At 42.3% G+C, this 17,257-nt stretch overlaps 1 protein-coding gene across 1 annotated transcript in view; it reads left to right on the top strand.

The window, feature by feature from the left end:
• The window catches only part of chb (chromosome bows), an 890,037-nt gene that overhangs the window by 457,855 nt on the left and 414,925 nt on the right, over positions 1 to 17,257 (top strand). The gene's annotated exons all lie outside the window — the stretch shown is intronic.

Here is a 17,257-nt window from a genome sequence, read left to right as displayed (position 1 = left end):
GGGAGGAACTCCTTATTCGGCGTATGGCTGTGGCTCAGCGGACTGTGTCTGCAGCAGCAATTCGAGCCGCAGTTGGCACCACAGTGACGCAACGAACTGTTCGAAATCGTTTACTTGAAGGACGGCTCCGAGCCATACGCCCTGCGGGGTGCATTCCACTTACCCCAAACCACCGCCGTCTGCTAATTCAGTGGTGTCAAGCGAGAGCTCATTGGAGAATGGAGTGGAAATCCGCTGGGGTTTTTTTTTCTCCTGATGAAAGCCGGTTCTGCCTTGGTGTCAATGATGGTCGGGAGTTGGTTAGGAAGAGGCCAGGTGAGCGGCTGCATTTCACCTGTCTGCGGCGTGGACATACACCGGGAGTGTTGGTCGTGGGGAGCAATTGCCTATGACAGCAGGCGCACTCTCGTGGTTATCCCACGCACCCTGACTGCAGATGTGTACGCCTTCATGCCCCGCTGTTGTAACCCAACGTGCTCTACAGATTGTGGACATTTTGCGTTGGCCTGCTGGATCCCCCGATCTGTTCCCAATCGAGCACATATAGGACATCATTGGAAGACAACTCGAGCGTCATCCACAACCGGCATTCAACGTTATTGTACGGACCGACCAAGTGCAACGGCCATGGAACTTCATCCCACAAGTTGACATCTGGCACCTCTACGACACAATGCATGTATGTTTAGATGCCTGCATTCAACAGTCAGGCGATTACACCGGTTATGAATGGACCAGCATGGCACATTTGGTATGGCATTTCTCTTGCGTATATTGATCTGTAGTCTTGTACCTTTAATCAATTAAATGTGTCACCTCGACAAATATATTGCCAAAATTTCCGTATTTTACTTTTCTTATTTCATGATGTTGGGATTTTTTTTCCGCCAGTGTATATATGAGACTAGTGCATACATTTCAAATTTCGGATTTACTGTACATGTTTTCTACTTTTATTATGCATATTTTAACATTTTACAAGCAGTGTTGAACTAAATGTGATGTTATTAATGCCCTCTCTTCCAGCATTGAAATGGTTCAAAAGGAACTGGCACTTACCAAGACACGCTTCCAAGTTATACCAGAATCAATCAAGAAGGTAGAATCTTAGTGATTCGCTGGACATTATGGAGAACGTGAATCATGAAATGGAAGGTATCCCGGGAGGTCTCGGACTTCGTCTGCAAAGGAAATATCGCGATGTCCTTAAACGAAATCCGGGCTACGACATTATGTTACTTAAAAACACGTTTTTGTCTGTTTTGATAATGTGGACCTACCAGAATGTTTAACACTACATTTGCTCCAGAATTCAAGTACTATACTGTCACGTCCGTAGATGTAGAGAGATTATCCTCCGCATTGAAGCTAGTTTTAACAGACGAATGCCAAAGATTTAAACCAGAAAACTTGGAGAAAGCTATTGTAGAGTACTGCAAAGCAATTTATGGATCAGTGTCGATAAGTGACCACCTAGATACGTTAGTTTGCAAAAAAAATATCTGTAATGTAATAACAGTAAAAAGAATATTGCCGAGCGAGTTGGCCGTGCGGTTAAGGGCGCGCGGCTATGAGCTTGCATCCGGGAGATAGTTTGAATCCCACTGTCGGCGGCCCTGAAGATGGTTTTCCGTTGTTTCCCATTTTCACATCAGGCAAATGCTGGGGCTGTACCTTAATTAAGGCCACGGTCGCTTTCTTCCAACGCCTAGGCCTTTTCTGTTCCATCATCGCCATAAGACCTATCTGTGTCAGTGCGACATAAAGCAACTAGCAAAAAAAAAAAAAAAGAGGAAAAAAAGAAAAAAATCTGCCATTACCTTGAGTACTTGGGCCTTCCGACGATGGCAGGAACTGCCTCCTTAATTCTCCGCACACATACTAGAGCGGAGCGATTAATGTGACAATACGGCCCTAAAGCGCCCAGCTTTTATAGCATCTCCGAGGGGAAGATTCCAGAACTCTTAAGATAGGCAGAATGCCTGTACATACCCCCAATTTTAATTTGCTATAGAAATATACACAAAATTCCTGATTGGTTAACAACTAAGGAAGAAGAAAGCCGTAGGAGTGTTCACAACTTTAGCGCACAAAAAAAAAAAAAAACATAAACAACCTACAAAATCTTAAGATTTACAAACATTGAAAATTCAAAATTCCCTTAAAAATTCATTGTCCGCAACCGCGCCATAGGGGGCAAATGGGCCGATAGTAGAGACAGATAATGGATAAAGGTCCAAGTATCTTGAGTTACATTAGTTCCGGATTCACCAGACAGATGACCTTCTAGAAGGAACGCAGTTCAACGGGACGAAGGTGGTGTATACTTGGAATAATAATAATAATAATAATAATAATAATAATAATAATAATAATAATAAAGTAAAACTGTGTATTCTTTAAATCATGCGAGTTCTGTAAATGATTTGATGAAACTCAACTCGAAAGGAAGTGGAAGGCGATGTATAATGCATTATTTTACAGCATTGGCTCCCTAATACAAACATTTCGTCCCCATATTGATCAGTTTATTCTGTGCTTTTGCTAAACACGGGGCATGTTACAGATAGAGATGTGTCAGCTACAACGTGATTCATTAGTAGAGGACGGGTTTGTATTCAGATACGTATTATATATACATATTATTTACGACATAGGCCTATCTGAAAGTGTTCGGAAAATAATAGTTTCTAATTTACATCTTGACTAACTAGTTTAACGGTGTTTGATTGTGCAAATTTATACCTACTCCGAACGTTACACAAGAGAATCTGACGTTGACGATTTTCCTTGTGTACTGTGGGGACAACAATATGCAAATATTTATCACAAAACCATGTATTTGCACGCGCGCGCGTGTGTGTGTGTGTCACTACTGCTTTCACATACAAATCAAAGCTCTACTCATCACTCTTAACTATCCGTCACTTCGGAAACACAGAAGTATTGAGGGGAGGAAGCTTGAGGAAAACATTAATCAGCGCGCTGAATGATAATCTCCACATTTAGGCTTCTGCTGAGCTGTTTGAGCCTAAACACAATGAGAGTTCACATGTTTTTACCGGCAGACCAGATACAGTTCAGTTATTCTTGCGTTAATATTCATTCTTTTAAAGGTTTTAAGGGATGTCTTACGGATTACAGGTGTGAGTCCTACTGGAGAATATTAGAATTAGCTGTACAGTAGATATATTTTTAAGAGTTTTTTGATATATTTTTAAGAGTTTTTTGCTATCGAGTTCGAGAAATTGGTAGCGTGTTGTTTAGAGATAGAAAAATGTACTTTCACATTTAGTTACAAAGTTTCTTTAGTATTTGTTGAGTGAGTTAAACTGGTAAATTAGTTTCCAACCTTTCCTGTTGGAAACCTACAGCCGCCAACCTGTGCTGTATTACACTGTCATTATATACTTTTCAGATGCTTTAATTGGCAAAAAAAAAAAAACTGTTGCGGAGAGATGGATGAATGGCACCTCAATGGCCTGTCGCATACATTAATGTGCATGAGTTTATTTTCAAGTCTCTACCAAGGCTGTTAGTTGACCTTTCCCCTTCACTGCCCATAAATACCTTAGTTTACTTTATAGTTAGCGTGCTATCCCGACAGACTGACTGGCGCCTGGCACCACCTGCTTATTGATTGTGCTACCGCCCGAGGTGTATGTCCGTATCTTAGTAATCATGCACGCGAAGGTGGGTACCGCTACTGCGATGACTTCAGTTGATATTCTTCGATAATACAGCAGTCTTGGTTGAAGGAATTTCAAGCATATTGAAGCTGTTCTTTGATAATTCACGAGTCTTGGTTGAAAGAATTCGCAGTTCCTTGAAATATAGTGTATAACCGGCAATATCGCCGACGCATGTATTTTGGAACGCTTGGGAAGTACTGAAATTGGTAGTAACAGAAATATCCTTTCTCACCAGCGAAGGAGATGTGAAAATGGGAAGTCTCTTTAGAAGCTCGGATGAAATAGAATGTCAGAAAACCTAAAGTCGGTTAAGCGGGATTCTACTGTGGCACTTTGCTTGGGCGTCGTTTTAAATATTATTGAAATACAAATAAAATAAACAACTGAAATGTCTGTAAATTGGATGCCAGAATTATCCAAAGTGGATCCCTCGAATTTAGATAGTTTTCTCTTCTCTCCCAGGGCGTGTGCATGAAGCTGCGTATCGGTTCATCCACTATGGGCCTTACCTAACACTATGAAAACGATTAAACTGGTGGGCACTGCACCTCCAATAGCTTCTCCACTGATTTAAAAGAACTGACTATATTCTGGCATGACCACCATTGCTGCATATGCACCTCAGCAACATACAATAAATGTACATTATTAAAAACCTAAACAAATACTGAAATATTCCCCTACACACAAGAAAAGCAGTTGGAAATTACAGCGAGGACCGAACTACCATTTGTAGCGAGCCCGATCAAATTAATACACATTGATATGATGCCCTTCAGTGGTTTTGTGTATAAACACAAGTTTTAGAATCTCACCATCGACGCATGATATTGCGAGATGAATTCATACACTTAGAATCACCCATTTGGAGAAGATAACTCGCCTTTTATTGAAACGCAACGCGAATGAACCTACCAAGATTGGCCATTCGGATCATTAACTACTTTCAGGACATGAAAATGAAGGGGGTTGGTTCACTTAGGTAGAAAGAGATCTCGAAGAACTGGGGATCAAACGTAATGACATCCTGCAGCGTGTCCCACTCACGAAGAAACTTCAAGCATGCCATGGTCCAAAAGCATCGGCGGGGGTGGGGTGGGGAGGAAGGCATGAACATTAAAATAAACATAACTTAATAATTATAACAGGACGGTAAGTTAATTAGGAATGTCGTGTGAATTACTTGATTTAAATATGGGAGTTAAAATAGATATTTTCCACATTTTTGGAAAGTGAAATTTTTATCAACAAGGTTAAAAATAAACGTTAGTTGGTGTGACAGAATTTCCTCACAACCTTTTAGTATGTGTGGTGGGGTACCATCAGGGCCACTACATCTATTAGGTTTTAATTTATTTTATTAACAGCTGTTAAAAATTATCATTTGTTACACAATCTAAACTGAGGTTATCTATCTGAGGGATGAGGACGGATTCATCCTGAATGACAGATTCGATATTGTAAGCAAAATTAGTAATTTCATATACCGACAAAACGTATTGGGCAAATCCTGATATGCATTGTTATCCAATAGGTATGATTGTTCGGAGAGTATGTCAAACGGTAAGTAATGTACTTGAGATTCTCTTGTTTTTAAGATATGGCTAGAAATGTTTTGTTTTAAATCGAATGTTAAATTGTAATTGATCCATATAATTAAGTCCCTCGTATATTTTACGCTTTATCTCAGTTCTAAGTTGTTTGAAATGCTCATCATCGTATCTGGAATATGTCCTTTTCTGCCAGCATTTCTGTTTTTGTTTTTATATGGTGCGGAATATTTCTCGAATAATCTGGGTATTTTGCTTGACGTATTATCGTTAGTTTTTGGACGTATTTATGACAACAGTTTTGAAGGGATGAACAGGAATTCTCGGTTTCATCAACTGCAATTGTATATCCAGCACTCCAGTTTTATTGAGAAATGGATACGTTACAGAATATGACAAAGCTGTTGAAGACTTCGCCATTGCTGGAGCCAGAGTATAAACATCTTATCGGGACAGAAACATCCAGCAACTAAATATTATAAAACCAGGATTAAGAAGAGAAAATCTCGTCAACAGTCACGAAACTTTCAATAGGCCTGTATCTAATCCAGAACGTGCAATGGAAGGGGCCCACGAAAAACGTAAACCAAGATATAGTTATGAAGTAACGCAGTATATTTTACAACCAAAGAATAAAGGCGATGCGTCGCGTTCTGGACGACACAAATATAAAACGTGTCCAATTGAAACTAAAAAATATACAAGAACATTTAATGTAAACATTTTTCGTGGAAAATTATTATGTAAGCCTACACCTAAAATGAGTGAAACTGGGCGGTATGTAAACGTGTAGAACTGGACGATACATATAATACCACCATCTCTAAGCAAGAAATAGCATTAACAACTTGCCGAACCGCTGTTAGCATCGCAGCAGGACCTGACACGTTGTTGTTAGTCATTAGGGATGATTTTGTCTGCGAAATAATTGCTATGAATGCAACAAGAATGCTATTATAGCGGGGGAGGTACCACTTGTTAAAAGAAGGTTCGAGCGATTTTGTTGCACAGCAATGGTGACGCTAGCGACCAGTAACAGTTTGCTCGGTTATTAGGAGGGTTATCGAAAGCTTACGGTCTTGCGTAAATTTTAACAAGCATCAAGGGGAATTTAGTAATTAACCGGGAGCTCTAATTAATACATCTATATTGTGAGGTATCCTCCAATCATGTAAAGAGAAAAAATTCACGGAAATATTCCTAGATATATCGAAGGCATTTTAAATATAGGCCACGAACATATCAGAATGACTCCAGCTGATAAACCTATTACCTTCTGAACTGGTCGACATAATAATGAACTTACAAAACCATTAGAGACTCTGAAAAGGAAAACTAAACAGATCTCTCTACGAAGAGGAGTCTTGCAAGGTTCTCCGTTGTCACCATATTTCTACAGTCTATCCACAGACTACATTTTCGATAAACTTTCGGAAGAAGGCGTATGTTCGCATTATGGTAAATCACTCACCACACTTACCACGTCTCATTGTTATAGGCTTTGCTGACATCACACTCTTTATAGGGAGGAATAAAGAGGCAGCTCTGGAATTGACCCGGATGGCAATACAACTGTTTCAGAAAATGGCCTGTGTATAAATTTTAAGCCGATCAAGAGCATATACCGTACCCAGGAGGAAAGTTAAGTAGAACGACTATATGATCGAAGAAATGGCAGTAATCCGATGCTTAAAACTAGGAGTAATACAGTAGTTCAATATCTCGGGGTGTCTTACATAAATTACTTTCAACTCCTATCTTGGCACAAATAATCTTCACAATAAGCCGGGCTCAGTGGCTCAGACGTTTGAGACGCTAGCGTTCTGATCTCAACGTGGCAAGTTCGATCCTGGTTCAGTCCGACGGTATTTGAAGGTGGTCATATACGTCAGCCTCTTGTCTGTAGATTTTCTGGCACTTAACAGAACTCCTGCGGTACAAAATTCCGGCACCTCAGCGTCTCCGGAAACGTAAAAGTAGTCAGTGGGACGTAAAGCATTATTATTATTATTATTATTATTATTATTATTATTATTATTATTCACAATAAAATGGAATCGTTGGTATCGTCGCCACTGATTAAATATGATTAGAAATTTACAGTCCTTAAAACCGTAGTTTGTCCCTCTTTAATTTACGCATTTCAAACTGCCGAGAAAAGTACAATACCCACGAGTTTTCTGAGAGATTCTGACAAAATTATTAAAAGCTTAATTATTCATGAAAGGTCTCGAACTTTCCCCGAGGGTTTATAAACTGCGGATTTTCATGTCTCTTGGCCATTTGATCAACATCTAAGTGTGTGTATGTGAAATACTTAAGTTACCGAAGATTTTTCCAGACCGTTCATTGCACACTGGAAAGAAGTATAAAGGCCTTGGACTATTTAAATCTGAATGAGAAGTCGACCTGCAGCAAAAGTGTCCGCCTGGTGGCCATGATTGTTAAAGTGTTGAAGCCTATATGGTCTGACACCATGGTTGGCCGGTTCGAGTCCCGTTGGTCGAAAACATTTTCACCATCAGAATGTTTGCCGGCAGGGTAGGGGAGGTGGTGGTATACAGTTTATAATCACTAGATTGCCTGCCAAAAGTCTGGATTAAATTCCAAACCTCTCCGCAGTGCTCACATGGAGTGAGCGCAATGAGGCTGTTGATAGTGATTCGTCCGCCGGATGGAGAAGTAAAGCCTTCAGCAGACCCCTTGGTGCTATTCGACAGGGCTATGTCCCGGCATCGGGTTTTACCCTCTCCCTTCCTACTATCATATATCACGCCATTCATTTAATCTCAACTCCTCTGGTGAAGTTAACGTAAGGAAGGGGATCCGATCGTAAAACTAGCTGCATTATACCGACCCCGTAGTGAAACGGGACAAGGGTTGTATATTTATCTGCGAAGTCGACCTACAGCACATAAATGTCTGCGACACACTCATTAGGACTGATAATGATTACTTACAAGTCCAGACCCCGCGTTGGAGACTACAGATTGCTTGAATACACGTGACATCCTGAATCCTGATCCCATCTTAAATCATAAAACCAATCTTCCTGACACAAGTAAAACATGCAGTGAAGTCCGTGAAGGAGAAATTACCTCGAAAGGGACTGGGAATAGAGCTGTATTAGAAATTACTCCCTTCAACAACTGGGGCAGATTACTATCAGGGTCTTACAGGTAGCGAATGGCGGGAGACAATGGAAATGGCAATGTTTTCTCAGTTAGAAGTATCCCCGATAGATCTCAAGATGGCATCCTCTGTTGCAAGATGTGGCAGAGAGAATAAAACTCTGGGCCGCGTATTGGGAAACGGCGCTTGTGGTAATACATTGAGAAACGCCCGCCGACATGAAACAAGATAATTCATTGCCGAAGAGCATTGTGTAAAGGGTTATACAGTATACGAAGAGGCTCACGGCGTGCCAACTAACAGTAGCACCAAAAGAATCGACATTATAGCCTTTAAACACGACTGGAGGAAAGGGCATACTAATCAATTCCACAGTCAGAATGGAGCATCACACCGGCCAGCTTGAGGAGGTTAACATTAAAAGAACATCTGCACACCTGCAATTGAAATTTTTCAGGAGAAAGTACAATTTAGAACAGGTGAAAGTACTGGGTTTAATGGTAGGGACACGTGGCACAATAAGTAAGATTTAAAAAAAAAAATACTGGAAAAGATTTGGCTTCCATAAGCCCAGATTCAATCTTTTGGTAGCCACCACTTTACGGGGATCTTTGTCTATTTTAAAATCACATCTATGTTCTCAATAGTTTCCTCTATATTCCTCTTAATGTGTCAATACCGAATGTACTGTTCTTTGAATTTTTAATTTTCTATGTTTTAATGCTATTAGTCTTCGTTTTTTTAAATAGTTATCAGATGATTAATATTATACACTGCCTGAAAGAATTGAAGCGCTCAGAAGGGGAGGAGGAAACTAAGTGTAACCGCTCGTGTTGAGAGGCTGTGTCATGCTATTTCATTTATTACTGTACCGGGCGGTACAGCTCTACGCCGCACATTTAAATCTTGCGCCAATTTGGACTCCTCTACAGGAGAAACACAGAACTTGGAATTAGATCTACTTAAACTTTTACTCACAAGATGTCACTACCTTAATTTGGTGATTGTGAAGTGTCCAGTACTGCATAAAATTCTACGCGTTTTGTTTACCATTTATCAAGAAGTTTGGACTTTCTGCAACAGATGTCACTACAAAAACGTGATCATGCACCCTGGGGTGAAGAGAAGGGACTTTATTTGAAGAAATTTTGTATTCGTAAGTTTGTTCTTTACTAAATTATGTTCATTCACTTTTGGGTTGGCAATATTGATCTCTTCTTTCCGCCAGTTTTGAATTACGGCAATCCCTAATTTCTGTAATTAATGTCTAACCAATCACGGGTTTCTTCTTCGATTTTGTGTGTAACCTTGTATCCGGCAATAAAAGTAAGAGGGTGTGGCTTAATTATTCATGAAAGGTCTCGAACTTTCCCGAGGGTTTATAAACTGCGGATTTTCATGTCTCTAGGCCATTTGATCAACATCTAAGTGCGTATATGTGAAGCGGGAGGCGAGTGGTACCTCTTTCATCAGGCAGCAGTTCTTAAGCAAGGTAATGGCCGTTTAACATCTTTATTTCTTGCTAGCTCAGCAGTTTAACCCGCGGGAAAGGTCCGAAACTTTACCATGTAACCTACTTTTCTAAAAATGTAATTTTCTGTCGGCTTATGTAAAAACATAAAATCTGCAACTGTAATTCGGGGTTAGTGATTTACCCTCTCGTGTTCCCCTTCATATTGATTTGAGGTGACTACGATTTGTAACTGGGTTTCTTCCTTTCTGTAATGTCTTAAATTATTCTTATACGAGTCACCTCCATAGTTTGGGAATAGCCCCTGTTTCATCGGCCTAGTGCCTTTTAGGTTTTTTTTGCTATGGGCTTTACGTCGCACCGACACAGAAAGGTCTTATGGCGGCGATGGGATAGGAAAGGCCTAGGAGTTGGAAGGAAGCGGCCGTGGCCTTAATAAAGGTACAGCCCCAGCATTTGCCTGGTGTGAAAATGGGAAACCACGGAAAACCATTTTCAGGGCTGCCGATAGTGGGATTCGAACCTACTATCTCCCGGATGCAAGCTCACAGCCGCGCGCCTCTACGCGCACGGCCAACTCGCCCGGTCTTTTAGGTTTTAAGAATGCATATTTAGGAGTGCAAGTACACGCCTCCAGTCAACTTGGTGTTTCGGGCCATTTACTCAACCTGTTCTTTTTCTGCTAAGGCCCAGTAAGTTGGGTACGAGATCCCCCCGTTTATTTTGTGTAAGTTGTGCCTTGATGGCAAATAATTGTAAAATCTGATATTGCCTTGAATAGGCTTGAAAAACTGAGAGCGTGTCAGCTCTTTTCTTCTGTTGTAAGGCGGCCTCTGGGAGGCTTGACAGTGTAAGGTGGGAGCAAGTGCTCCATGTTATTAGGGGATTTCTGCCCTTGAACAAATGTGTGCGTTGAGCTAGGAGCTCGAAATTGTAAACTAGGGGCTTGTAGCCCAAGAGAGTTAAAATTTTTGGATCCTTCTAAGTTTTGTTTTTAGATTGCTATGTCTTTGTAATTTTCCTAAAGTGAAAAGCTATCAAATTTCTATTGTTTTCTGGAAAACATAACCTTGGTTTAAATTTTAAATTAACTTTGACTCTGTAGTTAGACTCATTCATCCCGGCACCTTCTTTCACCTCTGCTGTTCCACAGATATCCCGGAACAATTACAAAATCGAGTTAAATTTACAAAGAACTTCGCAGTACGAGCCCAATTATCAGTATGCCGTTGCACCCCCTCTGGCCTGGGTGCATGCACTGATTCCATAGAGAACGGTGTCAAGTGTGTAATAAAGGAGCTGTATCGCCTCCTGAGGCAAGCTGGCCTACAACTGTTGTAACTGGTCCTTGATATCCTGCGTACTGGCACTGGGGCGGAGTTTACGGTCGGGCTGGTCCCACACAGGGTACAAATCTGGGGATCTTGCTGGCAACGGAAGTACCTCAATATCACGCAGACAGTCATAGAGACATGCCGTGTGTGGACGAGCACTGTCTTCTTGAAAAATGGCACCACGATACTATCGCATGTGAGGTAACACATGAGGACCCAGGATATCAGTGACGTACCGTTGTGCCGTCAGAGTTCGCTCAGTCACTACCAGCCGTGACCTGAAGAATATCCGATGGCTCCCCACACGATGACGTCAGGAATAACACCGCTGTGCGTCTCCAAAATATTGGAAGACTGGGACCTCTCTCCAGGTTGCCGCCATACTCGCAGACGATCTTCATCCGGGGTAGTGCAGAGCCGCGATTCACCGCTGAAAATGCGACGCCATTCGTCAGCAGCCCGTAGTTCCTGGTCATGGCGCCACTCCAAACACAACCGTTTGTGTAGTGGTGTTAACGGCAGCCTACGCATCGGACGTAATTCCCTAGTCCGGCTGCTGCTAGTCTCTGACCAGTGATGCGGGATGACAGACTGTTACAGGAAGTCCATTACGTCTTGTTCTCGAATTGCAGGCGCAGATGTGAAGGGGTTACAGTATGCTTGGTGCACAGTTCGGCGATCCTCCCTTGTGGTGGTCAGATGTAGTCGACCGGAAACCATGACGACGAGTTTGCCTGCCCTCATGTTTCCATGCAGTCCAACATCGGGACTAGTGATGTAAGGAAGGCACTGGACCGTGCTTTGACACCGGTGCCAGAGACGGAACGGTAGACATGGTGACACGATTTAAAATGAACCAGTGCCAGTGGCACTGTCATGAAAATAAATCTGTGAAACGTGTGCAAGAATAAAAAGGTTTGTGACGTGAATATTGACCTTATTTATACCGTTAGGAAAGACAAGAACCATCAATCAAGTCTGCTTTTCTATATATATATTTCGCATGGCATGAGGATACATTGTTACAATTTGGTTATTTAAAAGTATGCACAATTACAGGATAAGAAAAAAAAGTTTCATCTACACACACAGAACAAGTACGTAATAAAACAAACAATATTTTTACATTTGAGCTCATCAATATCTGCATTGCTGTTAAAGCTGAATGTCCAGTTTTGTTATCCAACTCACAGCTTCATCACTGGCCTCGTGAATGTCCTTTATTGTCCCACTGAATCTTCGGAGTGGGCACTCTGTGACGATATGTTGAACGGTCTGAGGCACGTCAGAGCAATCGCAATAAGGGTTGCTGATAATCTTCCACTTGTGTTTGCAGAAGTTTGCCATGTTGAGTTCTGATCAGTGGCGGCTCGTGGCTGTAAAGTATGGTGAAGAGCTATTACCCGTTCGGTTTCGAGCGACAGATTTAGGAACTTCTTTCTTTCTTTCTCAATCTGCTTACCCTCCAGGGTTGGTTTTTCCCTCGGACTCAGCGAGGGATTCCACCTCTACCGCCTCAAGTACCTCGCCCAGGCCGCCTCACCTGAACAGGGGCCTTGGTGGGGGATGGGAAGATTGGAACGGATAGACAAGGAAGAGGGAAGGAAGTTAGGGTCCATTCCGGCATTTGCCTGGAGAAGTGGGAAACCACGGAAAACCACTTCCAGGATGGCTGAGGTGGGAATCGAGCCCACCTCTACTCAGTTAATCTCCCGAGGCTGAGTGGACCTCGTACCACTTTTCAAATTTCGTGGCAGAGCCGGGAAACGAACCCGGGGCTCCGGGGTGGCAGCTAATCACACTAACCACTACACCACAGAGGAGGACAAGATTTAGGAACTACGTTTTGTTTTTGGTTGTTTTGTACTCGTACCTTGTACCTGTGACTGGCGGAGGGTCCAGCACGTGACCACGATTTATTGAATGTAATGTTTCGTGACCACGAAAAGCTAGTTTTTGCTTACTTAAATAGAGCACTGTATCAATTACCAACTGAAGGAAAAGCCTATTTAAATGTGCATTTTCACTGAACTGTAAAATTACAATATACAGTCTGGCATTTTCCTTCAGGACATCAGAGATCGTATTTTGGTTTGTTTCCAGTATTTTATGTTCTGCAGAGTCTAAGTGCTTATGTAAAGAACGTGTTATGTTCAAAAGGGCTGAAAATCCTTTATTCCAAACGTTATTTTTATTGATAAAAGGGCAAGCAGGCCCAACAAAACAACTTCTGTAGAGCTGGAGAGGAGCACAAACATGGAAATTCCTTAAACCACGATCGTTTGAAACTAAGATTGTAAGATTTACCGGAATGTTTCATTTCTTTTGTAGCACAAATTTGCAGTGATTCAGTAGGGCGATCAAAACGTAGAACTTCATTCTGATCTTCGTTTCTCCAACGTGAAATTGGTGTTTATAATAAAATGCATACTATGTCATAAATATGATACATATTTAAATTAAACAGCACAACACTACGAATGAACCACGATGCGCGAGTACTCGTACTTCACACAGGATGACGCAGGGAAGACGAAACATTCCGCCCCTCCGACAACTTCACTAGCACATTCCGCTATGTGGAAAGTACGCGGGTGACGTCACGGTTGTCATGGCACCCGCCAAGGCCAAGCGCTAGGAGGGAGCACTTGGGAGGTTGAGCCAGCTGCGGAATCTCTCGTCTTCACTCAATTTCATGCGCCGTACTGTGGCTGACAGCCGGCACTTTCGTGAGTTCCCCTGGTTCTCATCAGGTGATGAGGTGCTCCAAACGCCGTACAATAAAACATTTTCTTTCCGTAAAACCAACAAATGTCACAAGAAAAATAAATGTAAGTAATTCATTATGGTAAAAATAAGTGGTGAAGTGGTACTTCACCTACTTCACCTGAAAAGCCGCCCCTGGTTCTGATCTGATTAAGTGATGACCAAATTTTTCTGGGTAAGTTGACTAACCAGAAGGTGGATATTGTTTTTCTGCAAGAGACCCACTGTGAGAACCAGGACCAGCTTTATGCCAGATGTAGGATTCCCGTATACACTCTGCTTAATGCAACGTTTCATAAACAGTACGGAACAGCAACAAATACTTTTCTGTGAGTACATCGAACAGTATGGCGGGCACTGGAGGCTGGCACTGTTGTGGAACGAAACACTATTGTTTATGGCCACGTGACTACCTCGTGCGAACGGCACGTACAGGCCAGTGCTTCTCAGATCCGTGCCGGTGTCATTGGCAGTGCCAGGACAGATCGCTTCTACATTGCCTACTGGTCACCCCGTTCTTCCCGGTGCTGCCGGACTGTGCCACGCTATGCTTTATTCTCTTTCGTTATATTATCGATTGTCTTGAATTCCGTGTCAGTGGCAGACAGACGAAAATCTAGCTAGCCCTTTGTGGAGCTTTATCACTCCAGATGATAAAAACCAGTACACAGCAGTGTGAGATATTTATAAGTCTTGTATATCGTTCAAATCGACGATAACATGTTTAAAACGGCCATATGCTTCGTCGTACCTGGAAGACCCCTTAATAGCTAGGCAGGTAGATCCGTTAAAATGATGGTTGGGAAGAAAGCTCTAGTATCCCAACATTTACTATTCAACTGTCCGGAAGTTCTGTGTTGTAACAACATCCGCGCCTGCCGAAGGTGTGTTTTCGAAAGCTGGTCAGATTTTCACTAACAGACTGTCAGCGAATAAAGTGAAAAAAATACTGTTCTTGAATGTGAATGGAAAATTTATTTGAGGGTTATTTTGTAGTATTTTGCATGCAAATATAAATATAAATTACGGTATATCTATATGTAGTTGTCAATACATTAAGCATAAACGTTTTTGTACAAGTCCAATGAATAAGTAGTCATCGTGGCACTGATAGTGCCGCGGCACCGGTGTTTTGGCACGGTGACGCACTTGGCACTCGCACTGTGCACACCAGTGTCAGCAGAGGCACTGGAATTTGCGTCGCTAATCGGGACACTGTCACATCCGAATCTGGATATTGCACGATTAGACCAGCCGGCCAAATGGAGATCCACGATGAGGCAGCTTTCAAACTCTGTCAGGTCTCATGCTGTCTCATACAAGTACGTGGCATTTCCGTGTCCTTCACAGTGATCACTCTACATCTGATGCTGATCATGTCCCTTATATATCCTACCAGGCCGGGTAACAACACTAAACACGAACAACACTAATATAACTCTATATGTCACAGAGAACTGCAACTCTTAATCATTTACATACCCGCCTTACGTTTACGAAGTTACATAGACTTCCTACTATTTCTTGAGTTCTTCAATGTTTTCGTCAGGCAGTATAGTTCAGATTTAATATTGTTGAAAATCCACAGGGTCAGAAATGGAATTAAGCCCCATCTAACGGCGAGGATAGGAATTGTGCCGGCTGCCGAAGCCTGTCGCACTCCTCTGGGGCAGTGATTAATGAATGACAGATGGAATAACATTTGTGTGTGTTGTTGGAATGAAATATGACAGGGAAAACCGGAATACCCGGAGAAAAACCTGTCCTGCCTCCGCTTTGTCCAGCACAGATCTCACATGGAGTGACCGGGATTTGAACCACGTAAACCAGCGATGAGAGGCCTGCGCGCTGTCGCCTGAGCCACGGAGGCTTTAATATTGTTACCTTTTTTAATGTAGTTGAACTTTGTCCTTGTGACGGTCCAGTATGTCTGGAAAGTTGTTGGGTTTTTCAATAAATGTATGTGGGCGCTGGCAGAAGATTAGAGAGTGCACAGCGATTTAAAGCTGAGGGCTCATCGCTTGATAAAAAAAAAAAGGGAAGGTGGTTGTTGATTGGCTGTTCCGAAAAATGTTCCTTTCGTCCTGTTACAATTAAGAGGCAAGGAATAATCAGAGACCCATTCATTTTAGTGACGTGGAAGAAATAAAGCTCTGTTTTTTCGTCCGGCTTTTTGGCTGAATGGTCAGCGTACTGATCTTCGGTTTAGACGACCCCGGATTCGATTCCTGGCTGGGTGTATCTACTTAATTCCTTGAGCTCGGGGACTGGGCATTTTTAATGTTAAAACACGTCTTTATACTGTATAAACACAGTGCATTGCACTACATACCACCACAGAAATGCGGGGTGGTGAATACATCGCCGCACATAGGGTTGGAATTTGAATGCACGTCTGGTCTAAAACTGGGATCCAGATATAATGCTGACCCCTAGTAATTGGGAAAAGGACAGGAGGGAGAATAAGAAGGAGCGACTAACAGAGGCACAAAGGGTTCTTAACTGAGGAGCATAGGTTGGTGACCACGGGGCCCTTAGCTAACTCCTGGCATTGCTTCCACTCGTGCCAGGGTCCTCACTTTTATCTGTACCGGTACTATCCGATCTCCCGGTTGACTTTTGTTGTTTTCCGATCGCGACGGTATTAGGTTGGGAGGCCTAGGGAGTCTTCATTTTCACGCCCTTCGTGGCCCTTGTCTTTCTTTGGCAGATACCTTCATATTCGAAGTGTCGGACCCTTCAGTTTTCTCTCTTATTAGTGTCAATAGAGGATGGTTGCTTAATTGTACTTAATTTTAAAACAACAATCACCACGACCATTTTGACCTACCGAATGTAGTTTGTGTGACCAGAGTGAAAGCGAAAGTATACAAGACAGTTTTGTTCTTCAAACGATTCTTCGCCTTCATCGTTGAAGGTTGCAGAAAACTGAATAAACTGTTTACTGGCCTTGATTGCCGCCTGGTCGCCATGCTCATTAAGACGTCAAGTTTATATGGTCCGACATCGTAGTTAGGTGGTTCTTGTCCCCTTGGTGGAAAAAAGACTTGTAGGGTAGTAGAGTTGCTGGTATACGATTTCTAATTACTGGATGCGGACCAAAAGCCTGGGTTAAATTCCATACCTCTACGCAGTGTTCATATGGAGTAAGAGCATGGTACGCTGTTCATTCGTTCGTCGGCTCGAGACGTAAAACCTTGAGTACACTTCTTGGTTCTGTTCGACCCTCTTGGAGTTACTCGACAGGAGAAGGCTATGAGCTGACACTGAGTTTCACTCTCTCCCTAAATCATTACTGTCATAATCATCTCG

This window comes from Anabrus simplex, chromosome 5 (genome assembly GCF_040414725.1).
Source record: "Anabrus simplex isolate iqAnaSimp1 chromosome 5, ASM4041472v1, whole genome shotgun sequence".
NCBI lineage: Eukaryota > Metazoa > Arthropoda > Insecta > Orthoptera > Tettigoniidae > Anabrus > Anabrus simplex.
The sequence above is the reverse complement of the archived record's forward strand: the minus strand, read 5'-3'. Positions and strand labels throughout refer to the sequence as shown.